Raw genomic sequence first — 19,600 nt, 5'->3', positions numbered from 1 at the left:
GGAGTGAGGCTTTTCCAGCTGACAGCGCTTGAATGTGCATGTGACGCCTGGGAACACCTATTTAGGGCGAGTCCCTCCTGCTTTCAGCCCCTGACAAGGTAGCTGCTGCAGCGAGAGCGCTTGCGCGTTTTTGCAGTAAAACTGCTGTTTTAAAAACGTAAAATATTAATTTAGTTTGTTTTTGGTCATTTTGACCCTTTTTAAATTGCCCCTTACCTGCACCATAAATTGTGCCCCTTCACTGCCGTTTTGGCGGGTCTGGTCCTGGGGTGGGTGCCTGGTTCGTTTTTGGCAGACATCTTGGAGTGGGGTGAGTGGAGTGAGGCTTTTCCAGCTGACAGCGCTTGAATGTGCATGTGACGCCTGGGAACACCTATTTAAGGCTCCTCCCCTAGCGCAGCGGGATCGCGCAGCGGGCGTGTCCTCGCGTGGCCGGAGTCGTGCCAGAGTCCTGCCCGTCTGCGCCCGTCCGCGCTACGGATGCGCTGGACGTCGCGGGATTCCGGGTAACGGCTATTTTTCCATCTTAGCGTCGCCATGCTGACATACTCGCGGGAGTGCCTGTTTGCCATCGGTCAGGTAAGCCGCTGTTGTACCCTTCCATCGGTACATCCATTGCGAGGCCCGTACCATTGCCCCTGTAATGGGTGGGCTCTTGACTCTCCGAGTCCTCTCCCAAGGACTACTTCTCCGGTGACCCGCCGTATTACAGACTTTCCTTCCTCCTTGCGGATCCTGAACCTGAATGTCAGGTCTGCGCTGAAACATTATCAGAACATCTTTGACCTCATTGAGGAGGAAGCTCCAGACATCTTTGCCATGACTGAAACATGGCTACAGGATGCGGATACCGCTATTACAAATCTATCCTGCCCACCCGGTTATTCTATGTACACCTTGAACAGGTTGTCTAGAGGTGGGGGTATAGCTTTAGTGGTAAGGTCCTCCTATTCCTGTGTCTGGAGTGCCCTAAACATCTCTGGGTGTGAAAGTGCCTTGTTCAAGGTCTCTGTCAGCCCTGAGTTTACGCTGTCCGGGATGGTCGTTTATCGCCCGCCCGGCAGCGATGTGGCGTTTAGAAATGCTTTTCCCGACATTGTTGGCCCTTTGGTCGCAGACTGTGCCAACTTTTCCATCATGGGTGATTTGAACCTGCATTTCGACACCCTCTCAGGCCTGACAGTGCGCTCCATCTCCTCTGACCTAGAGGCCTTTCAACTTCCCCAGATGGTCTCCCAGCCTACCCATTCGGGGGGGCATATTCTGGATCCCCTGTTTACCAATCTGCCAGGGATTACAATCACCTCTATCTCGCCGGTGGAATGGACTGACCACTTTTTGGTGTCCATCCTATGCCCGGTCTTAGCCACCCCTTCCATCTCCTCGGCTAGACGGGTTCAGAAGAGGGCCTGGAAGAAGCTTAGGTTAGAAGACTTCCATCGTCTTCTATTAGAGGAGCCGCTGGGCCCGTTGACGGAGGTAGAAAAGGGGTATGACCTCTTCTGTTCCTGGATTACTAGGGCCTTGGACTCTCTGATACCTATTGTATCTACTAAAATCAACTCCAGAGAGTCGAGCCCCTGGTACGATAGTGCCCTTCGGGCCCTAAAGGGTGCCTGTAGACGGGCTGAGAGGGCCTGGAGGAAACCTATGGAGCTGATCTAAAAGCTGCATACGCCAGGTCCGTCAAGCTCTACCATCGGGCTATCTGTCGAGCTCGAGCGGCTTTTTATGCCGCGGAATTCCGGAACAGTACTAATCCGTCGAAAGCCATCTTTAAGGCCGTAAAAGACCTTATGTCAAAGCGGACTACCTCTACGACCGTAAGCTCTCTTTCCCACTGTGAATCCCTTGCTTCCTATTTTCTGGGGAAAGTCCAAGCTATTTATCGGACATTCCCTAGCATAGGATCCGGTCGGGAAAGTATCAATGGGACCCACCATCAGTCTACTCTGCTTGTCTTCCCCCCCCTTACCTTGGACGGGTTTGATAAACTTGCGTTGCAAGTCAAATCTGGATCTCCATCCGATCCAGTAAGGCCTGCTCTCTTTCGAGATCAGGCTTTTATGGGACGTGCAGCTGTATGTTCCCTCGTCAACCTTTCCTTGGAAACGGGAGTAGTTCCAGCTAAGTGGAAGCAAGCTGTGGTGTCCCCAATTATCAAAAACCCCTCCCTGGACCCGGCCAAGCCTGAAAGCTATCGCCCCATTTCGTTGCTACCTTGGCCAGCCAAGATCACTGAGGCCCATGTCAACTTGGCCCTGTCTGAACATCTTGTACGGACCAATGCCCTCGACCCCACACAAAACGGATTCCGTGCCGGCCACAGCACGGAAACCGCGTTACTTGTGATGGTGGAACATCTCCGTGCAAGGTTGGATGCTGGTCAAACGGCGGCGCTTATATTGTTAGACCTTAGCGCCGCCTTTGACACGGTAGACCACAGCATCCTCCTGCATCGGCTTGAGGAGACCGGCATTGGCGGTCAGGTGTTGCAATGGTTCCACTCCTTTCTAGATAACCGCTCCTTCTGTGTTGCCATCCCTCCCTTCAAGTCCAATTTCCAACCGCTGGCCATGGGGGTTCCGCAAGGGTCCTCGCTGAGTCCCACGTTGTTCAATCTTTACGTGAGACCGCTGGCTGATGTCGCTAGACAGTGGGGCCTAACTTTGGTCTCATATGCCGACGACACACAGCTGGCGGTTACTCTCAGCGGGGATGCGGAGACTGAGGCCCCCAGGTTTCAGTCTGGACTGAACGCGGTGGCTAGCTGGTTGACAGGCAACTGCCTTCAGCTAAATGCCACAAAAACGGAGGTGATGGTTGTCGGTAAGGGAGTGGAGCTGTGGGGTGACCAATGGTGGCCCTCTGAGCTGGGACCCACTCCGACCCCGGTATCTGAGATGAAAAACCTGGGGGTCTGGCTGGATGCGGGCCTCTCCTTTGTAGGGCATACTAAAAAAACTGCGGCCTGTTGTTTCGGTCTCCTAAGGGGCTTGAGACCTGTTCTCAAGTTCTTTGACGCCCCGACCAGGCAGCTGGTGATCCAGGCAACTATCATCTCCCGCCTGGATTATGCCAGCTCTCTTCTGGCTGGGGCTAACCAGGCCGAGCTAACCCGTCTGCAGCGGGTTCAGAATGCTGCGGCGAGGGCGATTGTCGGCCTGCCCAGATTCAGCTCGGTGGCAACTGTCCTTCGTACCCTACATTGGCTCCCTGTCAGGAAGCGCATCCTTTTTAAGGTCTTGTGTCTCGCTTTTAAGATTCTGAGAGGTATTGGCCCGGAAATCCTATCCAGCTGTCTTTCCTTTTATGTTCCCACCTGCACCCTCCGTTCCCAGGGTTTGGCCCTTGCGGTGGTCCCCAGATTTAGGCTTAGTCGCATGGGTGGCCGCTCGTTTAGTGTAAAGGCCGCGTCAGCATGGAACTCCCTTCCTGTTGAAATTCGTCTGATGGAGGACCTCTTGACTTTCCGGAGGGCTTTAAAAACTTTCCTGTTTTAGCTGCTTTCATGTTTTTAGTTTCCTGTTGTGTTATGTTCTACCTTGTCTCTGCGCCGGGACGCCCCTTGGCTGGGGTATCTGTGCGCATAATAAATCAATATAACATAACATAACATAACATAACATAACATAACATAACATAACACCACCACATCAATCAGGAACACCACAACATAACTCAGGGACACCACCACATCACTCAGGGGCAACACTCAGGGACACCAACACATCACTCAGGGACACAACCACATCACTCAGGAACACCACCATATCACTCAGGGACACCACCACATCACTCGGGGACACCACCACATCACTCAGGGGCATCACTCAGGGACACCACCACGTCACTCAGGGACACCACCACATCACTTAGGGACACCACCACATCACTCAGGAACACCACCACATCACTTGGGGACACCACCACATCACCCAGGGACACCACCAATCACTCAGGGACACTACACATTACTCAGGAACACCGCCACATCACTCGGGAACACCGCCGCATCACTCAGGGACACCACCACAGGGGCACCACCACATCACTCAGGGGCATCACTCAGGGACACCACCACATCACTCGGGAACACCACCATATCACTCGGAGACACCACCAGATCACTCAGGGAGACCACCACATCACTCAGGAACACCACCAGATCACTCAGGGAGACCACCACATCACTCTGGGGCACCCCCACATCACTCGGGGACACCACCACATCACTCGGGGACACCACAACATCACTCAGGGACACCGCCACATCACTCAGGGGCACCACCACATCAATCAGGAACACCACCACATCACTCAGGGTCACCACCACATCACTCAGGAACACCACCACATCACTCGGGAACACCACCACATCACTCGGGGACACCACCACATCACTCAGGGAGGCCACCACATCACTCAGGAACACCACCAGATCACTCAGGGACACCACCACATCACTCTGGGGCACCCCCACATCACTCAGGGACACCACCACATTACTCGGGGACCACACCACATAACTCGGGGACACCACCACATCACTCAGGGACACCACCACATCACTAAGGGGCACGACCACATCACTCGGGGACATCACCACATCACTCAGGGACACCACCACATCACTCAGGGACACCACCACATCACTCGGGAATCAATCAATCAATCAATCATCGCATTTATATAGCGCACTACTCACCCAGAGGGTCTCAAGGCGCTGGGGGAGGGGGGTCCGCTACTGCTCGAACAGCCAGGTCTTGAGTTGCTTCCTGAAGGCGAGGTGGTCCTGGGTCAGGCGGAGGTGGGTGGGGAGGGAGTTCCATGTCTTGGCGGCGAGGTAGGAGAAGGACCGTCCCCCTGTGGTGGCTCTTCGGATGCGGGGGACGGCGGCGAGGGCGTGGCAGGTCGATCGAAGCTGGCGTTTGGGAGCGGAGAAGTTGAGGCGGCTGTTGAGGTATCCTGGGCCTTGGTTGTGTAGGGCTTTGTGTGCGTGGGTGAGGAGACGGAAGGTGATTCTCTTGTTGACCGGGAGCCAGTGCAGGTCTCTCAGGTGTCCGGAGATGTGGCTGCGACGGGGGATGTCCAGGATGAGTCGTGCTGAGGTGTTCTGGATCCGCTGGAGTCTCTTCTGGAGTTTGGCGGTGGTTCCGGCGTAGAGGGAGTTGCCGTAGTCCAGACGGCTGGTGACGAGGGCCTGGGTGACGGTCTTCCTGGTCTCGGTGGGGATCCACCGGAAGATCTTACGTAGCATGCGCAGGATGTTGAAGCACGACGAGGAGACGGCGTTGACTTGTCTGGTCATGGAGAGGGAGGAGTCCAGGATGAAGCCCAGGTTGCGTGCGTGAACACCACCACATCACTCAGGGACACCACCACATCACTCGGGGACACAACCACATCACTCAGGGGCACCCCCACATTACTCGGGGACACCACCACATTACTCGGGACACCCCCACATCACTCGGGGACACCACCACATCACTCAGGGACACCACCACATCACTCGGGGACACTACCAAATCACTCGGGGACACCACCACATCACTCGGGACACCACCACATCACTCAGGGACACTACCACATCACTCGGGAACACCACCACATCACTTGGGGACACCACCACATCACTCAGGGACACCACCACCTCACTGAGGGACACCACCACATCACTCAGGGGCACCATCACATCACTCAGGGGCACCACTCAGGGGCACCACCACATCACTGAGGGACACCACCACATCACTCAGGGGCACCACCACATCACTCAGGGATACCACCACATCACTCAGGAACACCACCACATCACTCGGGGACACCACCACATCACTCGGTGACACCACCAGATCACTCAGGGACACCACCACATCACTCGGGAACACCCCCATATCACTCCGGGACACCACCACATCACTCAGGGAGACCACCACATCACTCAGGAACACAACCAGATCACTCAGGGACACCACCACATCACTCTCGGGCACCCCCACATCACTCGGGGACACCACCACATTACTCGGGGACACCACCACAATTTATTTATGTATTTATTTATTTATTTTTGATATTTGTAAAGCGCAATATATACCCTCAGGCGTCTTGGTGCTAATAAAACCAGTTATTTGTGATGGTTAGCGTGAGGAAGGGGCAGTCATTGATCGAACAGCCAAGTTTTTAGGAGCTTGCGGAATTGAAGGAGTGAGGAGCTCTCCCTGATGTTTAGAGGTAGCGTGTTCCAGAGCTTTGGGGCAGCCACCAAAAAACGTCGATCGCCCCAAGAAGCCGTTTTTGTGCGAGGAACGACCAGTTGACTGAGAGTAGTTGAGCGTAGAACTCTGCTAGGTCTGTATCGTTGTAGCTGTTCTTTCAGAAAGTGGGGTCCTTGGTTGTTGAGCGCCTTAAACACGATACAGAGGGACTTGAAATGGATTCTGTTTCGAATGGTGAGCCAGTGGTAATCCTTTATACTTTTGGATATTGATTCGTATTTTGTTTTACCAGAGAGCAGACGTGCTGCTGCGTTCTGGATAGTCTGTAGTTTGGTTATTACTCTGGATTGGGCATTGAGGAAGAGGCCGTTACAGTAATCCAGAGCAGAGAGGACAAGAGAGGTGACCAATGTTTTAATGGCTGATTCCGGAAGAAAAGGACGTATTTTTCTTATCATCTTCAGTTTTAGATGTGCTGCGGACAATGTTTTATTGGCATGATGCATGAAATTTAGACCTTCATCGAAGATGATTCCGAGGTTCCTGACTTTGGCGGTTGGGGTGGGAGGGGTACCGAAGGCATCTGGCCACCAGCTTGATGGCCAGGCTGGGCGAAGGGGTCCGAAAATGAGCACCTCGGTTTTTTCTGAGTTTAATTTAAGGCAGTTGGTGGCCATCCATTCTCCTATGTCTACAAGTCCTTTCTTGATTTTTTCTGCCACTAGTTCTCCGTCCCCCTTGATAGCCAAAACCAGTTGGGTATCATCGGCGTAGGAGGTTAGGCTCATCCCGTGTGGTTTGATGGTTTTAGCAAGGTCCGACACGTAAATGTTAAAAAGTGTCGGACTCAAGGATGAGCCTTGAGGTACTCCACAAGGAGATGAAAGTTGGGCCGAATGAAAGGGCCCTAGGATAACAGCCTGCGTTCTTTTGGCTAGGAAGGAGGCAATTAGGACTTTGGCAGTGTGGCAGATGCCAAATCCCTCGACACGGTCGACCAGGATGGTATGGTCGACCGTGTCGAAGGCTGCTGATAAATCCAGCATTACCAGAATGGCTGTTCCCCCCTGATCCCTAATTACCCTGATGTCATCGGCAGCCTTAATCAAGGCTGTCTCTGTCCCATGATATTTCCGGAATCCAAATTGCGTGTCATCCAGGAGATGGTGTTTTTCAATGAATTCAGAGTTCTGAATGTTCATGGCTTTTTCGATCACCTTAGCCACGAACGGCAGACTCGCAATGGGTCGGTAGTTTTTTAGCTCATTTTTATCCAGGGAAGGTTTTTTTAACAGGGGTTTTAATAGGGTGTTTTTTAGAGGGTCTGGATAGGTACCTGAAAGTAGAGTGGAGTTGCAGACCTGAGTGAGTAGTGGTATAATAGAGTCCATTACCGGCAGGAGTACTGAGAGTGGACAGGGGTCCAGGGCTGATCCTGATTTGATAGAGGACAGTATGATTTTTATTTGATCTGTTGTGACTGGTTGGAAGCTGGAGAACATGTTGACTGGTGGTGGAGTGGGAGGGTTATCTGTCCTGGAAAGTAAATTTGCAGAGAATGCCTGATAAATGTCATCAACTTTGGTAAAGAAAAAGGAAGCTAGGGAGTCACATAAAAGTTGCGATGGGGGGGGGGTGAGATCCGGGGCATTGCCTGACAGAGATTTGGTGATTTGATACAATTGTCTGCTGGAATTTTTGGCTTTTTGGATTTGGTCCGTGTAATAATCTTTTTTAGCTTTGGTAATCATGGCTTTGTACAGTGTCAGAGATTCCTTGTAAGTTGCTTTACTAGCTGTGTCATAGGTTTTCCTCCATAATCTTTCCTTATTACGGTTGATTTGCTTTTGTGCCCTTAGTTTTTCATTATACCAGGGGGCGTAGGTTTGGATCTATTTCTGGATAGTTCTTTGGTGGGGGCTGACTGATTCGTGGCCAGACCCAGCCAGGTGTGAAATTGCTGTAGTGCTAAGTTGGGCTCTGCGGACAGCATTGGGCGGGTGTGATCCAGTATTAGCCTTAAGTCGTCCTGGTTGATATTTTTCCAATCTTTGAAAAACTGTTTAGGACCGGGAGTGGGTTTGATATCGCAAGGGGTATTAGTGGTTATAGTAGCAAGAATTGCATGATGGTCAGTCCATGGCATGGGTAAGATGTTAGTTATTTGTAGGCCTTCTAAATTGGAAAATATGGGATCCAAAATGTGGCCGGCTAGGTGGGTGGGGGACGTAACCCGTTGTTTTAACCCTAGCGTTTCCAGATCGGAGGTGAGGGTGACCGTGTCAGTTAAATGGCTTTGATCCAAATGAAAATTCAAGTCACCTAGGACCGTAAAGGCGCTTTCCGTGGCTACTGATTCCATCATTGTGTTTATGCTAGTTAGAAACGCTGTTTTGGATCCCGGGGGGCGGTATATCAGTTTTCCTTTGAAATTAAACAAAGGTAGTAGCTTAATAGCAAATTGCATGGCTTCACAAGATGTTGATGGAATGGGGGTCGTTCTAACGGGATATAAGTCTCTGGCTATTATGGCCAGCCCACCCCCTCTTTGTCTGGGCCTGTCCTGGCGGTATGCTTTGTATCCCTCCGGTACTGCTATAGCTAGGTCTGGCTGTGATGTATCATTGGTCCATGTCTCAGTGACAAACAGAACATCTAGTTTAAAATCAGTTATGAGATCTGAGATCTCCTGCCTGTGCTTTCCGAGTGAGCGCGCATTGATGAGGGCAAAGGTTATGACAGTTCCTTTACCGTTTATTGTTGGTATAATATTTACGTCAGGTAATCGTAACGGTATAGTGCAGTTACAATAGGGGCAAGAGGTGGCAAAGTGGCTGTGTATTTCTGATGGTGTTATTTTTGTGCAGCGAGTACTGGGCGCTGGCCGAAGTGCTAGTAAGCGTTGGCTTGTATACATCCTTTTGATGTCTGACGCAGGTTGGGCAGGGGTCGTGGCCCTGGGCCCGGTCCCGGCGCGGACGGGCGCAGACGGGCTTGCCTCTGGCGCGCCTCTGGCGCGCCGCCGGCGCGCCCGCTGCGCGGACGGGATGATCCTCCAGTTTTATACATAAAAAAGGGCGGGTGGGTTGATGGACTAGAGCGCAACCCTTACCTCCTCAAGATGGCGGGTGAGGTGGTTCAGGTCACGTGACCGCGCCTGGAAAGGGCAGCGCTATTGTCAGGTGAAAACAGAAATCGCGCCTCGAGCGAAGCAGTTCTCGCAGTGAGGTGAGCAATTGTTTGTACTCCAAAGATTTAAAAGCACACAATAAAAATGTGTTTTGTCCTCTGCACGGACAATCACATGAACAAATAGCGTTTTTGAAAAGAATAGCAGGAGAATCCCCCGGCTTCCGCCTCAGGGGAGAACAATTAACAAATAAAGGTTTTGCCTAACAGTAGATGTCCGCCCCTTAAGTAGTCTAAGAGAGCGGGGGGGTTGATGGACTAGAGCACAACCCTTACCTCCTCAAGATGGCGGGTGAGGTGGTTCAGGTCACGTGACCGCGCCTGGAAAGGCAGCGCTATTGTCAGGTGAAAACTGAAATCGCGCCTTGAGCAAAGCAGTTCTCGCAGTGAGGTGAGCAATTGTTTGTACTCCAAAGATTTAAAAGCACACAATAAAAATGTGTTTTGTCCTCTGCACGGACAATCACATGAACAAATAGCGTTTTTGAAAAGAATAGCAGGAGAATCCCCCGGCTTCCGCCTCAGGGGAGAACAATTAACAAATAAAGGTTTTGCCTAACAGTAGATGTCCGCCCCTTAAGTAGTCTAAGAGGGCGGGGGGTTGATGGACTAGAGCGCAACCCTTACCTCCTCAAGATGGCGGGTGAGGTGGTTCAGGTCACGTGACCGCGCCTGGAAAGGGCAGCGCTATTGTCAGGTGAAAACAGAAATCGCGCCTCGAGCGAAGCAGTTCTCGCAGTGAGGTGAGAAATTGTTTGTACTCCAAAGATTTAAAAGCACACAATAAAAATGTGTTTTGTCCTCTGCACGGACAATCACAAGAACAAATAGCGTTTTTGAAAAGGATAGCAGGAGAATCCCCCGGCTTCCGCCTCAGGGGAGAACAATTAACAAATAAAGGTTTTGCCTAACACTAGATGTCCGCCCCTTAAGTAGTCTAAGAGGGCGGGGGGGTTGATGGACTAGAGCGCAATCCTTACCTCCTCAAGATGGCGGGTGAGGTGGTTCAGGTCACGTGACCGCGCCAGCAAAGGGCAGCGCTATTGTCAGGTGAAAACAGAAATTGCGCCTCGAGCGAAGCAGTTCTCGCAGTGAGGTGAGCAATTGTTTGTACTCCAAAGATTTAAAAGCACACAATAAAAATGTGTTTTGTCCTCTGCACGGACAATCACATGAACAAATAGCGTTTTTGAAAAGAATAGCAGGAGAATCCCCCGGCTTCCGCCTCAGGGGAGAACAATTAACAAATAAAGGTTTTGCCTAACAGTAGATGTCCGCCCCTTAAGTAGTCTAAGAGGGCGGGGGGGTTGATGGACTAGAGCGCAACCCTTACCTCCTCAAGATGGCGGGTGAGGTGGTTCAGGTCACGTGACCGCGCCTGGAAAGGGCAGCGCTATTGTCAGGTGAAAACAGAAATCGCGCCTCGAGCAAAGCAGTTCTCGCAGTGAGGTGAGCAATTGTTTGTACTCCAAAGATTTAAAAGCACACAATAAAAATGTGTTTTGTCCTCTGCACGGACAATCACATGAACAAATAGCGTTTTTGAAAAGGAGAGCAGGAGAATCCCCCGGCTTCCGCCTCAGGGGAGAACAATTAACAAATAAAGGTTTTGCCTAACAGTAGATGTCCGCCCCTTAAGTAGTCTAAGAGGGCGGGGGGTTGATGGACTAGAGCGCAACCCTTACCTCCTCAATATGGCGGGTGAGGTGGTTCAGGTCACGTGACCGCGCCTGGAAAGGGCAGCGCTATTGTCAGGTGAAAACAGAAATCGCGCCTCGAGCGAAGCAGTTCTCGCAGTGAGGTGAGCAATTGTTTGTACTCCAAAGATTTAAAAGCACACAATAAAAAATGCGTTTTGTCCTCTGCACGGACAATCACATGAACAAATAGCGTTTTTGAAAAGAATAGCAGGAGAATCCCCCGGCTTCCGCCTCAGGGGAGAACAATTAACAAATAAAGGTTTTGCCTAACAGTAGATGTCCGCCCCTTAAGTAGTCTAAGAGGGCGGGGGGTTGATGGACTAGAGCGCAACCCTTACCTCCTCAAGATGGCGGGTGAGGTGGTTCAGGTCACGTGACCGCGCCTGGAAAGGGCAGCGCTATTGTCAGGTGAAAACAGAAATCGCGCCTCGAGCGAAGCAGTTCTCGCAGTGAGGTGAGCAATTGTTTGTACTCCAAAGATGTAAAAGCACACAATAAAAATGTGTTTTGCCCTCTGCACGGACAATCACATGAACAAATAGCGTTTTTGAAAAGAATAGCAGGAGAATCCCCCGGCTTCCGCCTCAGGGGAGAACAATTAACAAATAAAGGTTTTTTATTGCCAAAGGGCAGCTTTTAAGGTGGCCTGTCTCACTTTCAAGGCCCTTCACTGCACCGGCCCTGCATTCCTCGAATCCCTAATCATTCCTCACCGACCTACGCGCAACCTCCGATCAGCCCATCTTCAGCTGCTAGTCACCCCCAAAGCTAAAACCAAGAAATTCGGTGGTCGTGGTTTCTCCCACCTAGCTCCCGTTCTCTGGAATCTCCTCCCTCTCTCTATCAAATCCAGCCCCTCCCTCCTGAACTTCAGAAAATCTCTCAAAACTCATCTCTTCCCACCCCTTGGTTAATAACAGCGTTCACTCATGCTTCCCCCTCACTCACTTAAAGCGCCATGAAGTTTCGCTGTTAGTGCGCTCTATAAATAACACTTAACATAACATAACATAACACCACATCACTCGGGGACACCACCACATCACTCTGGGACACCACCACATCACTCAGGGTCACCACCACATCAATCAGGAACACCACCACATCACTCAGGGACACCACCACAGCAGTCGGGGACACCACCACATCACTCGGGGACACCACCACATTACTCGGGGACACCACCACATAACTCGGGGGCACCACCACATCACTCGGGGACATCACCACACCACTCTGGAACACAACCACATCACTCAAGGGCACCACCACATCACTCAGGGACACCACCACATCACTCAGGGACACCACCACATCACTCAGGGACAAAACCACATCACTCAGGAACTCCACCACATAACTCAGGGACACCACCACATCACTCAGGGGCAACACTCAGGGACACCAACACATCACTCAGGGACACCACCACATCACTCCGGAACACCACCACATCACTCGGGGACACCACCACATCACTCAGGGGCACCACCACATCACTCGGGGACACCACCACATCACTCAGGGACACCACCACATCACTCAGGGACACCACCACATCACTCGGGAACACCTCCACATTACTCAGGTACACCACCACATCACTTGGGGACACCACCACATCACTCAGGGGCACCCCCACATCACTCGGGGACACCACCACATTACTCTGGACACCCCCACATCACTCGGGGACACCACTACATCACTCTGGGACACCATCACATCACTCAGGGGCACCACCACATCACTCAGGGGAACCACCACATCACTCAGGGACACCATCACATCACTCAGGAACACCACCACATCTCTCAGGGACACCACCACATCACTCAAGGACACCACCACATCACTCAGGGACACCACCACATCACTCGGGGACACCACCACATCACTCGGGGACACCACCACATCACTCAGGGACACCACCACATCACTCAGGGGCACCACGCAGGGGCACCACCACATCACTCAGGGATACCACCACATCACTAGGGGACACCACCACATCACTCGGGGAAACCACCACATCACTCTAATACACCACAACATCACTCTGGGACACCACCACATCACTCTAATACACCACCACATCACTCTAATACACCACCACATCACTCAGCCCAACCACATCATCACTCAGCACCACAAAAGCACTGTCCTTGCTTGCTACCAACAAGCATTGTCATAGCCAATAGGACTCGCATTAGGAAAGTATAAGCTATTGGCTTTGTGAATAACAATGCTATTTATCTATTTTCAAAGCAAACACATATTAAAAAAATGTGTCATTTGCAATACCAATAGCTCACACTTTCCTATATGTACACTTCTCTAGTTGCCTATGATCATGCTGAGTAAGAGAAATGTGATGGGTCAAGATATAGTAGAAAGACAAAGACACAAAGAGAACAACATAGCAAGAGAAGTGAAGTAGTAGGAGAATGGGGTAGAGCTAGAGATGATGTAGAAAGATATATAAAGTAGGGAGAGAAGTAAGGGATATGGAGAAATGTGAGGTAGTCAGAAGGAAAAATAAAGAGACGAAGAAGGAAGTCTAGGTAGAGAAAGAGAGGTGAAGATAGGTATAGGTATAGGTTTAGTGTGAGACAGAGAGGTAGAAGGAGGCACAAATAGGGCGAAGGAAAAGTAGAGACAGACAGAGGAGTATAGAAACAGAGATGGAAAAAGAGATGCATGGTGTACAGAGAAAGCAAACTGAGAAAGCAAACTGAGAAAAGATATAGAAAAACAGGTCATATAAAGAGAGGTACCAAAAAGAGAGAAAGTTAGAGAGGGGGTAAATTGCAGAAATATAAATGTGGTGTGGAGCGAAAGACAGTAGCGGCTGGCATAGGCCGTGCTGCGGGTGGTGGGGTGGGGCAGGGTAGGGTGGTGGGGGGGTAGCAAACACGGTCATAGGACGGAACAGAAGAAAGTAATTAGAAGAGGTGAGGCGAGGTGAATGAAAGAGAAATTACAGAGAGATTATTTTTCAATTTATTGAATGCCTGAGAGTGTGACGGTTAAGGCTGGGATCGCAAAGTATGCCCAAAGTTTCACGCTCAGATGTAATATTAGAAAAAGAATCCCGTTTTTTTTATGAACACTTGTTCTTATGTCACAAATTTCGACTGTCACATTCACTCCACCAGGGGGCCCTGGGTAATTGCCCACTTTGCCCATTCATTAAGCCTCCTCCTTTCAGTTTGTAATTGGATTAGGTTTTGCAAAGTTGTCTGGTGGTCATTTTTAAAAGTTTATATGGATGCTGTGTTAAATTATGAGTGTGCGGATGAGTCTTTCCACTTGACTAGAAGCTAGGGGAGATTTGCATCTGGATAGAGGTTAGTTTAGTGCATCTAGATGGGGTATTGCATAGAGAGGTCTGCATGAAACTTTGTGTAGGCTGGCTGGGGCTTCGGGAGGACATCTTCTGCACTGAGGTTTGCAAAAGTAGTGAGGATAGTGATGAGTGGGTCTGCATACAGTTGGAAGGCTAGTGCTGTGGAGAGAAGGGCCAGGTGATACTTTCAAAATTATAGAGATTAGCTGAGGAGGCTTGTATGGGAGTTCCCCCTAGTACAATCCCCTTTGTGCAGGCCAGTTAGTAAACCTTCTTAATTTCAACTCCATTTGACTAAGGGGAAACATTTTGCTGGGTCTCCCAAGCATAAAACTGTTTGAAGACAAGTGATTTAATGAGTTTTTAGTAGGCGTGGGTGGACCTCATGGAGTTTCAATCTGCGGAATTCTGCGGGGTTGCAAAAAAATACCCTGGAGATTCCATGGATTTCCACAAATGAAAATAAGCACCATGTGCTGCTCGCGTTGTGATTTAGCACCAGGAGCTCGTTCCACGCTGATAAATCAGCACAAATGGCACCACGTGGAGTGCCAGAGGATGCAGCTTCTCAAGTTGATTTTGCTGGCGCTCAATTAGATTTTCTTCTTGAGCGGCGGTTTCCTGACCACGAACGGTTGCAACTGCCCACGTTGGAAAAATCTTGCTGGATGGCCTCCTAGTGACTCAAAATCGGGCTAGGGGACCCCAAATCTCACTTGCCAAGCTGCCTTAACCAGATGACCACATGAAGGACGATACGCGAACTACTGCGAATATACTTTCCTGTGTCTTTTGAAAGTTACCACCGTTTCTATATTGCCACTGGAATCAATAGGCAATTTTTAAAATTAACTGGGCTATAATGAATGACAACAGGTCCATGAATAAGAACTACTATAAATTTGTTATGCCCTGAAGAAGTCAGATAACGGACGAAACGCGTTGGCTATTTCAGTGACAAGAAATTTGAATAAAGAATAAGTTTTAACTTCAAGAGCCTGTGACTGACTTCACTTTGGGAAAACGAATTTCTTCTTTGCATCTTTATAAAACCATGTATAAGGATTAACATTGAGAAGAATACTTGTATTTGATTCACTATAAGGGTGTGGAGCTACTTTGTGTATATTAAACTTGAAGAGATAAGGGGACTTTATTCTCTTACTCTTTATGGGACATAGGGGATTGTGTCCCAAGCTATCAGCGCCTTCTTTTTGCTGTTCGTGACTTGTAGGGGACGTTAGATCAATGCAGAAATGTGTGCTTTGATCCCCTTTTTTTGTTTTTTTACTGTTTTTGAGCCACATGAGAAAATATTCTGCCACACAGCAACTGGCGGAATTTGCCCAAAACTCTGTCAACTGCGCCGGCGGAACGGAATATATTCCTCACCCCTAGTTTTTAGAGGCTTGTTTCTTATTGGTGCTGTCCACAGTCCATGAGTGGCTCCCAGGCTTTAGCAGGGAGAGAGTTAGAGCGCTGTTCCCTTACACATCCTCTCAGCCTCTTTCTGAAACTGAAATCCTCTTCCATGTTAGTTTGGGTAGAGTCCGCTTTACATTGTTTGTGCTTTGGCCTGACCTCCTCTCCTTCGTGCTCTCTGCTGGAGTCCACCACTGACTGGGCAAAGTATGCTGCATAATTAATCCTTTCAGCGACCAGCAAACACCACCAAGGCAGCGTTGTTCCGGTAATCTGAGAGGGCACACAGAGGGCCTCGCTGCCAGTGTCCCACGCACTCCCACTGGCAGTGACGTAAGGAAACCTTGGGGGCCCCGCCCCTTCTGCAAGGGATGGTGAGGGGGCCCCTACCAGTTCCCTATACACTCGAGCTGACAAGCTGAGCCCATCCCCCCCCCCCCCTTTATGCATAGAAGACAGGGTGGTGCACACCGCGGGGGGTGGAAGGAGTCCGTCACGCCCCTGCCCATTGGGCAAGACAGCATGCCCACAGTTAACGTTACCGGGCCCCGTTAACACCACCGGGCCCCGTTAACACCACCGGGCACAGAATATATATATTCTGAGTGGAAACCTGAGGTGCCGGAGATGTGGAATTGCGTGCAGTGCACACTAATGACAGCCAAATACCAGGCCGCCTGGTGGATTTTCTAACAAATGACAGCCACAGATTGGGGGCAGTGTCTAAAAGCTGTGTATGAGCCCTTCACCCCGCCCCTTTCACCCCCAGGCACGGCCGAGCCGGACATTCTGCCCTCTAAAGTTTCCCAGCGGACTGTAGGCGATGAATCACCCCCCTCGGGAAGATGGGCCGCCATGACCTATATAAGCCCCCGTGGCCCCGTTATGCACAGCGGCCTGCCCTCCTGCAGAGAGTGGCTGGGTCGATCATTTGTGCCAGAGCTGGATTTGGCTTCCAGCCGGGCCCTGCCTCCTGCACGTCTGTAATTAAACCAGAAGAACATTAAATGACCATTCCCTGCGGTCTTTATCGAACCGTGCAAGAAGTGAACTCACAAACTGTCTCAATCTTCCGTGCTGTGCAAGATGGGCACACATTGTGTCAAACTCACCCTCATAGAAGCCAGAAGAAGCATAAATAGATGCAGCATTACGCAAGGACATCCCAGGAACTCACAAATAACTTGTGGGAAGGAGCTATTGTGTGAGATTTAGATTCTTACTTTTACTCGAGAAACAAAAAGGACTCCATATCCCAGCTATGCAATGATGCGGGACTCTGCACCCTTTCACAATCTCATGCACAATGGAAGGTACCATGCAATGCTGCAGTGCCGCGCGCTCTCTTACCGGGTGTCTTTCTAAAGGGCGCGGGCCAGCAGAGCACAAGTCCTGTGCCGAGAGCTCCTTGTGCACGCGTCCTGTGCCGAGAGCTCCTTGTGCACGCGTCCTGGCGAGGGAGCCTCTGGACAATAAGTTCGGATGGCCAAAACAGCCTGTGCGCGAGTCCTGCTGCTAAGAGGGGTCTGAACACAAGTCCTGGTGCAGAGCGCAGCTAGTGCACAGGAGAACAGCCTATGCAAAAGGATGTGCTCCAAGAGCAACTTGTGCACTGTTCTTAGGGATAAGAATGGCCTGATCACAAGCCTTAGTGCACGGGGGGGGCAAGTCCTGATGCCGAGGGTGCCCTGTGCACAAATCCTGATTCTGAGATCTTTCTAGCACAAGCACCAGGCCAGGAGGGATCTTGCCCGGGCGCTGGGTACAAGTGATGCAGGTGTACACGCCTGTGCACGGGCCCTGGTGGCGTCACCAGCCTGAGTAGACGTCCCACAGAGAGTCCAGGCATAAGATCTTGGTGGACGGAACAGTCTGTGCACAATTCCTGATGCTGACGGCAGACTGAATGTCACAATGTCTGTGCAGAGCAGTCTGCACAGAAATCCTTGGACTGGAGGCAGTCCTGGTGATGAGAGACGTTTATCACAAATCCTAGCACTATATTGCTGCTGGAAGAAGCGTGCACAGAACTTCTGGCGCCGACGACAGCCTGGGCACGAGCTCTTGGTTTGACTTGAGGGCAGCCTGTGTACAAATCCTGGTGATAAAATGATCCTGTGAACAAATCCAGGTGATGAAATGATCCTGTGAACAAATCCTGGTGATGATAGGAGCCTCAGCCTGTGAACAAATCCTGGTGATGATAGGAGCCTCAGCCTGTGAACAAATCCTGGCGATGAGAGGAGCCTGTGAACAAATCCCTGTGATAAAAGGATCCTGTGAACAAATGAGCCTGTATACAAATCCTGCTGCCGAGAGTAGCTGCGCTCAAGCCCCTTTGTTATTCTGAGAGACTCCAGACCGCAGTCCTTGGCGCTGAGAGCAGTCTGCACACAAATCCTGGTGCAAGGGTCAGCCTGTGCTCGAGTCCCTGTAGTGTGAGCCTATGGGCTGCCTGTGCGCAAATGCTGGTGCCGAGACCTCCTGTGCACAAGGCCTCTTGTCGTCTTCAGGGCATCCGCACCCCGTCCCTGGTGAGAAGAACAACCTGTATGCAAGCCTGGTGCCGAGGTCAGCCTGTGCAAAAGTCCTCGTGCGGGTAACTATTTGCCTTTACACAAACAGTGAGGCAGATGGGATCCCGGACACAGGTTCTGTGCTGAGGCACTCCGTCCAGGACTGGCTGCAGCCCCGCGGGAGACAGACAGACAGACTGTTCCTCCGCGCAGCGTCCCCTCCTCGCAGCCTGCCGCTTCCAGCTCGCACTGAGCTCCGTGCCTGAAACTAATTTTTGGAAGCTGAAAAAATGCTAACACAGGAAGTGGAGAAGGGCAGTCTCCGGGAGATGAATGCGAAACAGTAAACCAAGTTGTCGGAGGGGCGGGGGATTAGGAAACGGCTCGCTCACCCAGGGAGACTTTGAGCAGTGAGACAGGGGTCCCAGCTCTGCAATGACCCGCACGAACCCTGCATCTGAGCACCGCTCTGTACTTGTCAGAGTGAACGAGGCACCGGCCAGGCGTGATTCTCACGCAGACAGCCCTTGACATTGGCTCGCCTCGGATGCACCGCGGGTTGCATCTCTTGCAACACCGAAGAGACAATAAATACAAAACAGATGCACAGAGCGAGCGCGCTCTTGATTAGCGTAGAAGGGAAACACGCGCACCGCGTAATGGTGAACACGAGTCACTGCTTTCTGTCATTTGCACAGGTACTGGCGTCGAGGGAGGGCATTTTGGCGGGGTCCGTGCTTCACCTGTAAATCATGTCTTGACGGCCCGTATTTCCCACCTCTGGCGTCAGCAGCAGCCAGCACAGACACTGCCCTCACAGCCTCAGAACAGCGCCGGTCCCACTCCCGTTTCACATTTCACGTTTTGGTGTTTAATTCCCCAAGAGAATGTGCTGTTTCCATGATGGTGTGTTTCAGAATTTTTTATTGCAACATATTACTCATGTATAGTACGAAAAGGGGGGGGGGGGGGGGGCGGGGAGGGGGGGGGGCGAATGAGAGCTGTGGAGTCCAGACTGAACTCGTCTGTCAGAGGGTCATACATAAGTTTGGAATGCATATTCATCCAATCCTTGGCCTCTTTGTAGAGCATCAGTCAGGAGGGCCATTTTTAATTGTGATAGTCTGCAAAATAGTGGGAATGGGATACCAACGTCAAATTATTAATAGGGCGAAAGTTAAGCAAAGTGCAGTGGTACAG

General features: G+C 51.0%; 1 protein-coding gene across 1 annotated transcript in view; it reads right to left on the bottom strand.

Moving 5' to 3' along the window:
- The window catches only part of DENND2B (DENN domain containing 2B), a 1,017,138-nt gene extending 999,131 nt beyond the window's left edge, over window positions 1-18,007 (bottom strand). Inside the window, exon 1 of the mRNA XM_086955999.1 lies at window positions 17,235-18,007. The gene's annotated coding sequence lies outside the window, so the exon portion shown is untranslated. The remainder of the gene's footprint in view (window positions 1-17,234) is intronic.
- Between the last annotated feature and the right edge of the window lie 1,593 nt (window positions 18,008-19,600).

This window comes from Lissotriton vulgaris, chromosome 2_1 (genome assembly GCF_964263255.1).
Source record: "Lissotriton vulgaris chromosome 2_1, aLisVul1.2, whole genome shotgun sequence".
Lineage (NCBI taxonomy): Eukaryota > Metazoa > Chordata > Amphibia > Caudata > Salamandridae > Lissotriton > Lissotriton vulgaris.
This window is presented reverse-complemented; position numbering and strand designations above follow the sequence as displayed.